Source organism: Pseudorca crassidens, chromosome 2 (genome assembly GCF_039906515.1).
Source record: "Pseudorca crassidens isolate mPseCra1 chromosome 2, mPseCra1.hap1, whole genome shotgun sequence".
Taxonomy (NCBI): Eukaryota; Metazoa; Chordata; class Mammalia; order Artiodactyla; family Delphinidae; genus Pseudorca; species Pseudorca crassidens.
Window position 1 is genome coordinate 139,740,873 of NC_090297.1, and position 13,664 is coordinate 139,754,536.

The following is a 13,664-nucleotide window of genomic DNA, read 5'->3' on the forward strand; positions in this document are numbered from 1 at the left end:
TTTTCTGTATTCTTATAAAAGCACAATAGTACCTAGCATATAGTGCTAAGTAAATGTTAGCAGTTATAACTGTATATTATCAAAGATGCTTGGCTTATGTTGAGGGTGAGAAGTGTACATTTTTCAAGGCATGTAATAATGTGGTTCAAAGTGTGACCTATCAGCTCATATAGCATTTACACTAGTGCACATTCAATTTCAGGGTGTAGCCAGAAAACAGCAGCACAGAGGTGGTGTAGAGCCCAGGACAGGAGGGCCAGCTTGTTTATAATGTATCAATTTTCTCACGCAGGTATTGGCAAACTTTTTCTGTAACAGGCCCTTTGGTAAACATTTGGGGCTTTTTGGCCATATGGTTTTTGTTGCAACTGCTCAACTTTGCTGTTGCAATGCAAAAGCAACCACAGATAATACATAAATGAATGGATGTACCTGTGTGCCAGTAAAATTTTTTTTAAAAACTGGTGTGCTGGATTTGTCCCAGGGATCATAGTTTGTAGACCCCCTACGCCAGTGGTGTGGTTTTCGTGCTCAATTAGTTTTCTTAACTCTGCAAATTCTTTTTTCATTGTTTCATCCTCTGTGTGTGTGTGCGTGTGTGTGTTTGTGTGTGTGTGTGTGTGTTTGCCATTGCTATGTGTTTCATTTTTATGTCGCTCATTTTTAATGTGGACTGAACTTCAGTTTGCTCTGATGCAGGTAAATTCTTCTGGACACTTTCCACCTTATCTGAGATTTATTTCTCTTCCATTCAGTATGTAGTATAGGCTACATATTGAGATGGGAGCTACATGCAGTCTTTATTGGAAGACCTGAGCTCTGTACTTTGATCTGAGATTACGTTAAATATTCTATAACAAAGAGCAATCAAACTAGTCGGGAGTATATTTTATTTTTGGACGGATTCTCTCAGGCTTTTGTTCATTTTTCCATTCTTCATGAAGCCCTGGAAAATGGTAAAGTCTGGAGTATTAACTCCTCCTGACATTGCCAATGCGCTCCTTTATTTCACTGATCTCCAATTTATTTTTGGGGGGGTTGGTGTTAGTAATTTTCTGGATTTGTTTGACTCAAAATGTTAATTCAATATTGTTTCTGATAAGTGGGAATAGGATTAATAGATATTCTCAATCCTTTTTATTTATTTCTTATTTTTTTAGATGCCTCTTTTCAAAGTTTATGGCATTAAGCTTAGACTCTTTCCTTGAATGGTAACTAAGGACTTTTTTTTCTTCATCCTATTCACATTGCTTGTTTGCCTGTTTTGTCTGTGAGCAGAATAGTATGGTGGTTAAAGATACAAGCTCTGGGTTTAGACTGCTTGGGACCATATCCGAGGCCTACCAATTACTAGTTAAAACCTGTGCTTCAGTTTCTACATCTGTAAAATGGGATAATAATAGTATTTTTTCATAAATGCATTATACTATTGAATGAGGTATTATGTATAAAGTTCTAAGAATAATGCCTGGCACATATTAAATACTATTCAAATTGTAAATATTATTGATATATGTTTTTGATTTTTGTTTTCTCAGATATTGGGATAGGTGATTTTGCTATTTGGTTCATTCTGCCATATTGACCTTCAGCTGTACTATTTTTGAAGCTTTATAGTCATTCTTTATTAGAAATTAAACCTAAAAACGTATAACAAACTCTATTATAATCACTTATGGACAGTAGAAGAAAGAAAAGGGGGCATTTAATATGCTTAATAAATAAGTAAATATGAAAGAGTTAGCCTTGCAGCTCTGTTTACAAATGAAATTGATTCATTTTCAGCTTCGTGTAGACTTGATTTATTCTGCCAGCCTGGCTCATATATGACTTGACTCACTTCAGAGCATACACTTTGTACTTTGTTTTGTCTGGTTGTCTCAAAGCAAGCCTCTTCCGAATCCCCTTTCCTGACCTTATCTTTTGGCCACAAATGCCTTTTCTTATCTCCTGCCACCAGGAATGATGTTGGTTCCACTCTTTCCATTATTTCCCCGTAAAGGAATCTTTTGTACTCCTGGCTCTAAATGGCAGAGACATTGGTTATTGCTTGCTTATGTTTTCACCCAGAGTTTTAGGTACAGACTTTGTCCTTCATTTAATTTGAATGTGGGGTTTAGGGTGAAAGGATTCTATCCAAATCCAGGATACTGGTTCCTTAGAAATCTCTTAACTTATAAAAATTAATGGAATTTTTTCAACTGGTTGCACTGGGACTCAGGTATAGATAGGCCTAGTTTTGTATAGCTTCTTTACAATTCCTACCACCATGTCCTCTTACAGTATGAGTTTTTCAAATCTTAGAATTATATTATAGCAAAATGGAAATAAACAATTATGTTCAATAAAAGCAGCATCACTGGATGGGATGCACAGTTAAATTAATTTTTTGATGAAGTGAAGATCAGCTAGAAACCCATTTTATCTCTATCTTTCTCTCCAGCCTTAATATTGAACATGCAAAGATTAGCTTGACTTGGCGCTGACCCTAGGACTTAATCTGAAAATCAAAGTATACCTTTGATAATAGTTTGTTTTTGTTTTCTTCTAAAAATAGATGTTTTTCCATGAAAGAAAGTTTGTTTCTTGAATTCTCATTAATTGAGGGTTTGATATTTTTCTCTTAGCTCTTGTTTATATGCTACCATAGAACGAGGTGTGACCATAATATTTGGTCAGTCTGAGTTACTGTGGCTCATGACGTCAGTTACATAAGTCCAGGTCTAATATTTCCAAGTTTCTGTGTAGCCAGTCTACATGAGAACCACATGATGAACCAGATCTTTTAGTCATGTCTAGTTCTACCATATTCATATGAATATGACAAGAAAGGAAAGAATGGTAGCATACTTCTTCAAACCAATTAGGCAACATTTCAAGTATTCAGATTAATTCTGAAAATAATATAACAGACCCCTGGGTTACTGCTGTCCATTGAGGACTTCTAAATCCTCAAAAAAGTAAGTGTAAAAGGTGAAGGTATCTCCCTCCCCTTCATACTCTTCCTTTCCCTCTCTCCTTAGAGGTCATTGTACCGAAGATGGCGTATGCATCCCTTATTTAATGCTGTGTAAAAAAATTACCCCTAAGACTTAGTGATGTAAAACAACAACCCGTTATTATTGCTCGTGAGTCTGCAGGTCAGCTGAATAGTTTTACTGATATGAGGTAGGCTGGGCTGATCCGACCTAGGATTGCTCATGTGTCTATGGTCAATTGGCAGGTCAACTGGGTTCTGGTTTGTCTTACTACAGCCTTACTCATCTGTCTAGTGGCTAGCTGATTGTAGGCTGGGGTAATGGGGTTGACTGGGCCATGTGGTGTTCATCACTCAGCAGACTAGCCCAGGCTTGTTCACTGGACACTAGCAGGGTTCTGAGAGGGAGAGGAGAATGGAAGTGTGTTCGGCCTCTGGCAAAACATTGCTTTCAGTGTATTCTGCGGGTGAAAATGAGCGTCACAAAGACATGAGATTCAAGGGGTGGGCAAATAGACTTCACTTCTTGGTGGAAGGAGTGGTAAAGTCACATTGTAAAAGAGTGGATTTCTAGGAGGGGTGGGAAATTATGGTCATTTTTGTGACCCACTGCAAATCATATGTATTTTTTCTATGTATGTAAATGTGTTTATATTTATAAATAATATTTCCTATTGTTATAAAAATTAGCATAATTAATATCCTATTCAATATATGGCTTTACACATTTAAAAAAATCATAATTATTACTGTATCAATGAATTTAATGCATCACAACTTATCTATACCTTCTCTTGTGGATGGACACAAATTATTTCCCATTATTTTTTGTAATCACAAGCAAAGCTGCAATGAACATGCTTGTACACAATTTAGTGTGCATATATGAGAGTTTCTCTAGGTTCATTTCTGGAAAATGGATGGATTGGGTTGTGCAATACATACATTTTCAACTTTACTAGATATTGTCAAACTCTTGTCCAAAGTAGTTAGACCTGTTTACACACCCCATCAGGGAGTAGTTTCATTTCTCCTACATTCTTATGAATTACACTTTGTGTTATTAGACTTATTTTTATATTTTATGGAGCCAGTTGGAGAGTATTATCATTTAAATTGCATATTCAGTTAGCAAGGTTGAACATATTTCATATGTATACTGGCCAGATAAATTTCCTCTTCTGTGAATTAATTGTCTGCTCATATATTCCAACATTTAAATTTTATTTTAAATACTAAAAGGATTTCCATTGAGTTATTTGTCTTTTTTTATTATTTACAGTTAAAATGCATATTAATACTGGAAACCAGTCCTTTTTCAATTATATGTATCATCTTTTAGATTGTGGCACTTACTTTAACTTGGTTTATTGTGTCTTCTATTATACAGATGCTTTTGAATAGTAGTATAGTCAAATATTTCAATATTTTCATGGTTTATGGTTTTTTTAGTCTTGTTTGTAAAAACTTTTCCTACCAGGATGTCATAAGTATATTTTTCTGTATTTTCTTTTAAGGTTTAAAAGTTTTTCTTTTTGTTTAGTTTCTTAATCCCTCTGGAATCTACTTTATGCATGATGTAAAATAGGGATTTAATTTTATCTTTTTCCAAATAGAAAACCAGTTGTCCTGGCACAAGTTATTAAATACACAGTCTTTTCTTGCTCAATGACTTGTGTTGCTAATGTGTCATATCTCAAGTTCCTATGTAGACACAGATTTATTTCTGGGCCCTTTATTCTTTTCGGTTGGTCTTATTTTTCCATCTCTGTACCACTGATATGCCCTTTTAATGACTGTAGCTTTACAGTAAGTTTCATATTTGGTCGGGGTAATATCCTTTCTCATTCTCCTTCAAAACTGTTCGGCTCTTCATGGCCCTTTGCTCTTTCATATTAAGTTTAGGAGCAGCTTATCAAGTTAAAGGTGGAAAATTCCATGCAACAAAAAAAACAGAACAAGGTAAGGGAGATTGAGAGTGCAGGGGGAAATTAATACTGTTAATTAGGGTGATGAAGATAGGCCTCATTGAGAAAGGAGTAGAATTTGAGGGAAGACATATAGGAGATAAAGAATTTAGCCAGTTTTCTGGGGGAAGAGTCTTGCAGGCAGAAGGAACAGTCATTGCTAAGGTTCTGAGCCAAATATGTCTGAGAAAGAGGAAGGAGGCCAGTGAGACTGAAGCAGAGTGAACAAGGGGGAAAGTAGTAGAGTTAAGGCCAGAGTGTTTATGGGGGCCAGTAAGCCACTGTAAAGATATTGGCTCTTGTTTTGTGTGTGATGGGAAGTCATTGCAGGGTTTTGAGTAGAGTTGTGACATAGTCTGACTTCAATTTTAAAAGAATCACTCTGGCTCCTGTGTTCAGAATAGAATGCAGGGAGTAAGTATAAGAGTAGGAGACCAGCCTGCTTAAAGATGGTGGAGGAATAAGACGTGGAGACCCCCTTCCTCCCCACAAATACATCAGAAATACATCTGCATGTGTAACAACTCCTACAGAACACCTACTGAGCGCTGGCAGAAGACCTCAGACTTCCCAAAAGGCAAGAAACTCCCCACGTACCTAGGTAGTGCAAAAGAAAAAACAGAGACAAAAGAATAGGGACGGGACCTGCACCTCTGGGAGGGAGCTGTGAAGGAGGAAAGGTTGCCACACACTAGGAAGCCCCTTCATGGGCGGAGACTGTGGGTGGCGGAGGGGGAAACTTCGGAGCCGCTGAGGAGAGCGCAGCAACAGGGGTGCGGAGGGCAAAGCGGAGAGATTCCCGCACAGAGGATCGGTGCCAAACAGCACTCACCAGCCCGAGAGGCTTGTCTGCTCAACCGCCGGTACGGGCAGGGGCTGGGAGCTGAGGCTCAGGCTTTGGTCGGATTGCAGGGAGAGGACTGGGGTTGGCGGCGTGAACACAGCCTGAAGGGATTAATGCACCACGGCTAGCCGGGAGGGAGTCCGGGAAAAAGTCTGGACCTGCCTAAGAGGCAAGAGACCATTGTTTTGGGGAGCACTAGGAGAGGGGACTCAGAGCACCACCTAAGGGAGCTCCAGAGACGCAGCTATCAGCGCAGACCCCAGAGACGGGCATGAGATGCTAAGGCTGCTGCAGCCGCCACCCAGAAGCCTGTGTGCGAGCACAGGTCACTATCCCTACCTCCCCTCCCGGGAGCCTGTGCAGCCCGCCATTGCCAGGGTCCCGGGATCCAGGACAACTTCCCCGGGATAACGCACGGCGCGCCTCAGGCTGGTGCAACATCACACTGGCCTCTGCCGTCACAGGCTCGCCCCACATCCGTACCCCTCTCTCCCCGTGGCCTGAGTGAGCCAGAGCCCCCGAATCAGCTGCCCCTTTAACCCCGTCCTGTCTGAGCGAAGAACAGACGCCCTCAGGCGACCTACACACACAGGTTGGGCTAAATCCAAAGCTGAACCTCAGGAGCTGTGCGAACAAAGAAGAGAAAGGGAAATCTCTCCCAGCAGCCTCAGGAGCAGTGGATTAAATTTCCACAATCAACTTGATGTACCCTGCATCTGTGGAATACCTGAATAGACAACAAATCATTCCAAAATTGAAGCGGTGGACTTTGGGAGTAACTGTAGACTTAGGGTTTGCTTTCTGCATCTAATTTGTTTCTGGTTTTATGTTTATCTTAGTTTAGTATTTAGAGCTTATTATCATTGGTAGATTTGTTTATTGATTTGATTGCGCTCTTCCTCCTTTTTAAAAAATATATAGATATAGATATATTTTTCCCTTTTTCTCTTTTTGTGAGTGTGTATGTGTATGCTTCTTTGTGTGATTTTTGTCTGTATGGCTTTGCTTTTAACATTTGTCCTAGGGTTCTGTCTGTCCTTTTTTTTTTTTAAGTATAGTTTATAGCGCTTGTTATCATTGGTGGATTTGCTTTTTGGTTTGGTTGCTCTCTACTTTCTTTCTTTTTCTCTTTTTTTAAATTACTTTTTAATTTTTTTATTTTTAATAATTATTTTTATTTTAATAACTTATATTTCTTTCTTTCTTTTTTCTCCCTTTTCTTCTGAGCCGTGTGGCTGACATGATCTTGGTGCTCTGGCCGGGGGTCAGGCCTGTGGCTCTGAGGTGGGAGAGCCAAATTCAGGACATTGATCCACCAGAGACCTCCTGGCTCCACGTAATATTAAGTGGCGAAAGCTCTTCCAGAGATGTCCGTCTCAATGCTAAGACCCAGCTCCACTGAATGACCAGCAAACTACAGTGCTGGACACCCTGTGCCAAACAACTAGCAAGACAGGAACACAACACCACCTATTAGCAGAGAGGCTGCCTAAAGTCATAATAAGGTCAGAGACACCCCAAAACACACCACTGGACGTGGCCCTGCCCACCAGAAAGACAAGATCCAGGCTCGTCCACCAGAACACAGGCACCAGTCCCCTCCACCAGGAAGTCTACACAACCCACTGAACCAACCTTACCCCTGCGGACAGACACCAAAAACAACAGAAACTATGAATGTGCAGCCTGTGAAAAGGAGACCCCAAACACAGTAAGTTAAGCAAAATGAGAGGACAGAGAAACACACAGCAGATGAAGGAGCAACGTAAAAACGCACCAGACCAAACAAATGAAGAGGAAATAGGCAGTCTACCTGAAAAAGAATTCAGAGTAATGATAGTAAAGATGATCCAAAATCTTGGAAACAGAATGGAGAAAATACAAACATTAAACGTCTAACAAGGACCTAGAAGAACTAAAGAGCAAACAAACAATGATGAACAGCACAATAAATGAAATTAAAAACTCTTTACAAGGAATCAAAAGCAGAATAACTGAGGCAGAAGAACAGTTAAGTGACCTGGAAGATAAAATAGTGGAAATAACTACTGCGGAGCAGAATAAAGAAAAAAGAATGAAAAGAATTGAGGACAGTCTCAGAGACCTCTGGGACAACATTAAATGCACCAACATTCAAATAATATGGGTCCCAGAAGATGAAGAGAAAAAGAAAGGGCCTGAGAAAATATTTGAAGAGATTATAGTTGAAAGCTTCCCTAATATGGGAAAGGAAATAGTTAATCAAGTCCAGGAAGCACAGAGAGTCCCATACAGGATAAATCCAAGGAGAAACATGCCAAGACCATATTAATCAAACTATCAGAAATTAAATACAAAGAAAATATTAAAAGCAGCAAGAGAAAAACAACAAATAACGTACAAGGGAATCCCCATAAGTTACTGCTGAAAGATCAGACAACGGCTGATCTTTCACCAGTAACTCAGCAAGCCAGAAGGGAGTGGCAGGACATATTTAAAGTGATGAAAGGGAAAAACCTACAACCAAGATTACTCTACCCAGCAAGGATCTCATTCAGATTTGACAAAGAAATTAAAACCTTTACAGAGAAGCAAAAGCTAAGAGAATTCAACACCACCAAACCAGCTTTACAACAAATGCTAAAGGACCTTCTCTAGGCAGAAAACACAAGAGAAGGAAAAGACCTACAGTAACAAACCCAAAACAATTAAGAAAATGGGAATAGGAACATACATATCGATAATTACCTTAAATGTAAATGGATTAAATACTCCAACCAAAAGACACAGACTGGCTGAATGGATACAAACACAAATCACGTATATATGCTGTCTACAAGAGACCCACTTCAGACCTAGGGACACATACAGACTGAAAGTGAGGGTCTGGAAAAAGACATTCCATGCAAATGGAAATCAAAACAAAGCTGGAGTAGCAATTCTCGTATCAGACAAAATAGACTTTAAAATAAAGACTACTACAAGAGACAAAGAAGGACACTACATAATGATCAAGGGTTCAATCCAAGAAGAAGATATAACAATTGTAAATATTTATGCACCCAACATAGGAGCACCTCCATACATAAGGCAAATGCTAACAGCCATAAAAGGGGAAATCAACAGTAACACAATCACAGTAGGGGACTTTAACATCCCACTTTCACCAATGGACTGATCATCCAAAATAATAAATAAGGAAACACAAGCTTTAAATGATACATTAAACAAGATGGACTTAATTGATATTTATAGGACAGTCCATCCAAAAACAAAAGAATACACTTTCTTCTCAAGTGCCCATGGAACATTCTCCAGGATAGATCATATCTTGGGTCACAAATCAAGCCTTGGTAAATTTAAGAAAATTGAAATCGTTATCAAGTATCTTTTCTGACCACAATGCTATGAGATTAGGTATCAATTACAGGAAAAAATCTGTAAAAAATACAAACACATGGAGGCTAAATAATACACTACTTAATAACCAAGAGATCACTGAAAAAATCAAAGAGGAAATCAAAAAATACCTAGAAACAAATGACAGTGAAAACACGATGACCCAAAACCTATGGGATGCAGTAAAAGCAGTTCTAAGAGGGGAGTTTATAGCAATACGATCCTACCTCAGGAAACAAGAAACATCTCAAGTAAACAACCTAACTTTACACCTAAAGCAATTACAGAAAGAAGAACCAAATACCCCCAGAGTTAGCAGAAGGAAAGAAATCATAAAGATCAGATCAGAAATAAATGAAAGAGAAATGAAGGAAACAGTAGCAAAGATCAATAAAACTAAAAGCTGGTTCTTTGAGAAGTTAAACAAAATTGATAAACCATTAGCCAGACTCTTTAAGAAAAAAAGGGAGAAGACTCAAATCAATAGAATTAGAAATGAAAAAGGAGAAGTAACAACTGACACTGCAGAAATACAAAGGATCATGAGAGACTACTACAAGCAACTCTATGCCAATAAAATGGACAACATGGAAGAAATGGACAAATTCTTAGAAAAGCACAACCTTCCGAGACTGAACCAGAAAGAAATAGAAAATATAAACAGACCAATCACAAGCACTGAAATTGAGACTGTGATTAAAAATCTTCCAACAAACGAAATCCCAGGACCAGATGGCTTCACAGGCGAATTCTATCAAACATTTAGAGAAGAGCTAATGCCTATCCTTCTCAAACTCTTCCAAAATATAGCAGAGGGAGGAACACTCCCAAACTCATTCTATGAGGCCATCATTTTCACAAAGAAAGAAAGCTACAGGCCAATATCACTGATGAACATAGATGCAAAAATCCTCAACAAAATAATAGCAAACAGAATCCAACAGCATGTTAAAAGGATCATACGCCATGATCAAGTGGGGTTTATCCCAGGAATGCAAGGATTATTCAGTATATGCAAATCAATCAATGTGATACACCATATTAACAAATTGAAGGAGAAAAACCATATGATCATCTCAATAGATGCAGAAAAAGCTTTCAACAAAATTCAACACCCATTTAGGATAAAAACCCTCCAGAAAATAGGCATAGAGGGAACTTACCTCAACATAATAAAGGTCATATGTGACAAACCCACAGCCAACATCGTTCTCAATGGTGAAAAACTGAAAGCATTTCCACTAAGATCAGAAACAGGACAAGGTTGCCCACTCTCACCACTATTATTCAACATAGTTTTGGAAGTTTTAGCCACAGCAGTCAGAGAACAAAAAGAAATAAAAAGAATCCAAATCGGAAAAGAAGTAAAGCTGTCACTGTTTACAGATAACATGATACTATACGTAGAGGACCCTAAAGATGCTACCAGAAAACTACTAGAGCTAATCAATGAATTTGGTAAAGTAGCAGGATACAAAATTAATGCACAAAATCTCATGCATTCATATATGCTAATGATGAAAAATCTGAAAGAAAAATTAATGCAACCCTCCCATTTACCATTGCAACAAAAAGAGTAAAATACGTAGGAATAAACTTACCTAAGGAGACAAAAGACCTGTATGCAGAAAACTATCAGACACTGATGAAAGAAATTAAAGATGATACAAACAGTTGGAGAGATTACCATGTTCTTGGATTGGAAGAATCAACATTTTGAAAATGACTATACTACCCAAAGCAATCTACAGATTCAATACAATCCCTATCAAACTACCAATGGCATTTTTCACAGAACTGGAACAAAAAATTTCATAATTTGTATGGAAACACAAAAGACCCCGAATAGCCAAAGCAATCTTGAGAAAGAAAAATGGAGCTGGAGGAATAAGGCTCCCAGACTTCAGACTATACTACAAAGCTACAGTAATCAAGACAGTCTGGTACTGGCACAGAAACAGAAATATAGATCAATGGAACAGGATAGAAAGCCCAGAGATAAACCCATGCACATATGGTCACCGTATTTTTGATAAAGGAGGCAAGAATATACAATGGAGAAAAGACAGCCTCTTCAAAAAGTGGTGCTGGGAAAACTGGACAGCTACATGTAAAAGAATGAAATTAGAACACTCCCTAACACCATACACAAAAATAAACTTAAAATGGATTGAAGACCTAAATGTAAGGCCAGACACTATAAAACTCTTAGTGGAAAACATAGGCAGAACACTCTATGACATAAATCACAGCAAGATCCTTTTTGACCCACCTCATAGAGAATTGGAAATAAAAACAAAGGTAAATGGGACCTAATGCAACTTAAAGGCTTTTGAACAGCAAAGGAAACATAAACAAGATGGAAAGACAAGCCTTAGAATGGGAGAAAATATTTGCAAATGAAGCAACTGTCAAAGGATTAATCTCCAAAATTACAAGCAGCTCATGCAGCTCAATAACAAAAAAACAAACAACCCAATCCATAAATGGGCAGAAGCCATCAATAGACATTTCTCCAAAGAAGATATACAGATTGCCAACAAACACATGAAAGAATGCTCAACATCACTAATCATTAGAGAAATCAAAACTACAATGAGGTATCACCTCACACCCGTCAGAATGGTTGTCATCAAAAAATCTAGAAGCAATAAATGCTGGAGAGGGTGTGGAGAAAAGGGAACCCTCTTGCACTGTTGGAGGGAATGTAAATTGATACAGCCGCTATGGAGAACAGTATGGAGGTTCCTTAAAAATCTAAAAATAGAATTACCATAGGACCCAGCAATCCCACTACTGGGCACATACCCTGAGAAAACCATAATTCAAAAATCATGTACCACAATGTTCACTGCAGCTCTATTTACAATAGCCAGCATATGGAACCAACCTAAGTGTCCATTGACAGATGAATGGATAAAGAAGATGTGGCACATATATACAATGGCATATTACTCAGCCATAAAAAGAAAGGAAATTGAGTTATTTGTCATGAGGTGGATGGACCTAGAGTCTGTCATACAGAGTGAAGTAAGTCAGAAAGAGAGAAACAAATACCGTATGCTAACACAGATATATGGAATCTTAAAAAAATAAGTGGTTCTGAAGAACCTCAGGGCAGGACAGGAATAAAGACGCAGATGTAGAGAATGGACTTGAGGACACAGGGAAGGGGAAGGGGAAGGGGAAGCTGGGACGAAGTTAGAGAGTGGCATGGACATATATACACTACCAAATGTAAAATCGATAGCTAGTGGGAAGCAGCCGCATAGCACAGGGAGATCAGCTCGGTGCTTTGTGACCACCTAGAGGGGTGGGATAGGGAGGGTGGGAGGGAGACGCAAGAGGGAGGAGATAAGGGGATGTATGTATATGTATAGCTGATTCAGTTTTTTATAAAGCAGAAACTAACACACCATTGTAAAGCAATTATACTCCAATAAAGATGTTAAGAAAAATAAAAAAGAATGGGAGACCAGTAATGGGGTTATTGCAGTAATCCCGGTGAGAGATGTTGTGGCTTGGACCCAGGTAGTAGCAGTATAGGTATGAGAAATAGCTGGATTCTGGATCTGTTTTACAGGTAGAGTCAACAGGATTTCTTGATGGATTGGGTGTTCGGGTGTAAAGACAGATAGGAGTCAAGGATGACTCCAAGGGTTTTGGCTTGAGCAACTGGAATAAAAAATTGCTATTAACTGGTCAGGGAAGACTGTGGGAGGCGCAATTTTAGGGGAAGATCAAAAATCCGTTTGGGGCATGCTGAGTTTGAGATGTCTATCAGACGTCTAGGAGGAGATGAGTCTGGAGTTCAGGGGAGAGGTTCAGGGTGGGGATATAGATTTGGGAAAAATTAGTATATGTTTGGTATTTAAAATGTGGAAACCAGATGAGATCATCTAGGAAGTGAGTATAAAGACAAGTGGTTCAAAGACTGAGCTCCTTGCTAAGTCAAAGAAACACATACAAGGGACCTTTTGGGGAAAATGGAAATGTTCTAAAACTGTATTGCAATGGTGTGGTCGCGTGACTTTGTAAATTTTCTAAAAATCATTGAACCGTACACTTAAAACATGAAGTTTATGGTATGTTCCTTATGCCTCAGTTTAACATCCTTATTCATATACATTTAAAAAAAGAACTCAAAGAGATGAGAAGGCACTAGTAAAGGCTATTTGAGGAGTGGCCAGTGTTAAGGGAAAAAAGCCAGGAAATTATGGGGTTCTGGCAAACAACTCAGTATGACTTTCATTCTTTCTGTTTGTCCTTCCTTGTATCATTTCTCTACTGTATTTTTCACAGCTAAAGTTGGATAAAAGAAGTGGAAAGTGGTGTTACTTGCATTTGCTTGAATATATTCTTAATTTATTAATATATTATTAATCCAGGTTCACGTCCCTGTTCTGACAACTTGAATTCTCCCAGACTAAAGGAACTGATAAATATTGGAGAATAGGGGTAATGAGAAGGGGAAAAGGTGACTTCACACAGAAGAATC